The sequence below is a fragment of the Microtus ochrogaster genome, chromosome 10 (genome assembly GCF_000317375.1).
Source record: "Microtus ochrogaster isolate Prairie Vole_2 chromosome 10, MicOch1.0, whole genome shotgun sequence".
Taxonomy (NCBI): Eukaryota; Metazoa; Chordata; class Mammalia; order Rodentia; family Cricetidae; genus Microtus; species Microtus ochrogaster.
In genome coordinates, this window is record NC_022016.1 from 43,346,582 (window position 1) to 43,349,203 (window position 2,622).

Below are 2,622 nucleotides of genomic sequence, written 5' to 3' on the forward strand. Positions count from 1 at the left end.
TATCTCCACACCACTAGTGCCAGGATTAAAGCCTGTGTTCCCAAGGGCTGGGATTACCTTTGTGTGAGCTCTGTTTCTTTTAGACAGTCTCAATCTTTTGTAGTTCAGGGTGGCCTCGATCTAACAGAGATCCTCCGGAGTCCTGGGATTGAAGCTGTTTGCCATCACTCCCTTGCCTCTAGTGGCTTAGCTCCTTACTCTGATCTTTAGGCTAGCTTTATTTGTTCAAACATCAAGAAAATGTTATTACAGTGTATTTTAATATTCCTGCATCCTCTGGTGCTTGTCTGTGAGCACAAGGACCTCCTCGCCTTACACATAGAGTTGGCAAAGGTTGATGACTATCAAAGGGGTCCTAAAGCTGGGCATTGAGTCCCAGCACTAGGCAGAAGTATCTCTGTGAGTTCAAGGCCAGCCTTGCCCACAAAGCATATTCCAGTATAGCCAGGGATAGGTAAAGAGACCCCCGTCTCAAAATGCCAAGAAAAAAGGTGGTCCTAAAAGACATCACACAGGAAGGCATGCCATTTTGGTTTGACAAGCGATATTATGATGCTCCAATAAAGGCAAAATTAATGGCCCCTCTCAAAACGTGTCCCTCCCATTCAGTGAAGCATTAATTTGTGCACATGACATATACACGTACATGTAAAAGAGACATAAACACATGCATGGAGTGGATCTTATTTCAGAGCTTGGTGTGGCCAGGGATGTGTATAATCCTGACACTTGGGAGGTGAGGCCAGGAGGTTCAGTTCAAGGTCAACCTCTCTCTCTCTCTCTCTCTCTCTCTCTCTCTCTCTCTCTCTCTCTCTCTCTGTAGCTTTTGTGCCTATCCTGGGATTAAAAGCACGTGCCACTACTGCCCAGCAAGACAGGAAGTTCTTTTTTTTTTTTTAAAGATTTATTTATTTCTTATGTATACAACATTCTGCCTTGATGTATGCTTGCACACCAGAGGAGGGCACCAGATCTCAGTACAGATGGTTGTGAGCCACCCTGTGGTTGCTGGGAATTTAACTCATGACCTCTGGAATAGCAGCCAGTGCTCTTAACCTCTGAGCCATCTCTACAGCCCCGACAGGAAGTTCTTGAGTTCAAGTTTATCCTCAGCTAAGAAGATGAGTTCTCAAGGCCAGTCTGTGCTGCGGGAGTGTTTCAAAAACAACAAAAAGGCCCCAAGAAATTATAATTCAAAATTTAAACCAGACCTTCATCTGTACCTGCTGGTCAGTCATTCTCTAAATGTCAACCTATCAGTTGATAGTATATTTTGCTTGCTGTATGATATTATTATTATTTTTGGTTTTTCGAGACAGGGTTTCTCTATAGCTTTGGAGCCTGTCTTGGAACTAGTTCTATAGACCAGGCTGGTCTGGTCTCACAAAGATCCACCTGTCTCTGCCTCTTGAGTGCTGGAATCAAAAGCATACACCATCACCCGGTTGGCCATATTATTATTATTATTAACTTCCCAGTCTAAGATTTTACTTGATTACAGAAAACGGTGACAAAGACAACATATTTTAAGCAAACACTACCAAAGATTTGTTTCAGAAAACTAATATAATCTTAAAGACACAGTATACAATTTTAGAACTCTACCCAGCCACCTACTCATGAAAGAAAATTTGAGGATCTAAAAGCCTCCTATATTTCTGTCATCTGGAAGCCATCTAAATACCCATCAGTTCCCTCGACAATGTTTTTGACCTTTTAATCCTGTCATCATAAGCTTTACCCCACTATTACAGAAAACATAAGCAATCTTCATAATTATACATTGCGAGAAAAAAACCCAAAACCCTAAGAAACCTACTGTAGCCTAGACGCAAACAGATGAGTCAGGAAGGGCTGGTTCCATTATGCTATCTGGCTGTTGTGAAGAAAAATCACGTAAACCATTTTTTAAAAAGTTGTACAAAAACAAAGCTGGAAGACAAATTTAGCACCATGAGATTTTCGAATTTCCTGGCTTTGTTAAATAGCGCCACAACTTTAACATTAAACACACCAAGATACTCATTTAAAGATTCCCTAAGAAGCCAGACAACGGCTTTTCCAGAACGTTGAAAGGGCACGTATTTTGCCGTCCGTTCATTAAAAACTCAGGTTTTTTTTTTTAATAAGAGAAGGTGGATCTCGACAGACAGAAGAAAGCCAGCAGAACACATTTATTGTTTAAGCTTCTGGGAGAAGGAGTCGTGAAAGCCTCGCTCAGGAGGGCCAGCCAATGGAAGACAAGCTCTCAGTGCTCCTCCACCTCGTGGATTGCAGGAGCCCCGCCTCCCGGTGCTCGGTGAACCCGAGTTTCAGCACCTTTGTTATCTCCCGACCGTTCAGGAAGCACCCCGGGCCCCCGTCCTCGCTCGCCACTGTTTGCAGGAGGTTAGGGACGCAGAGCCAGGCCTGCCCTCAGCCCCTTCCCACCGCCGCGGCCTCAGGCTCCCCCACGCAGGGACGTCATCCCCGCACGGGGACACAACCCGCTTCCAATGGGCTCCGGGATCCCGCACTCCTCGGAGCTGCGTCTCCCCGTTCTCACGCTGCGAGGAGGCGGTAGAGCCCGAGGGGCCCCGCGACCCCAGGCGAAGAACAAAAGGGGCCGGGGCCGCGCCCGCC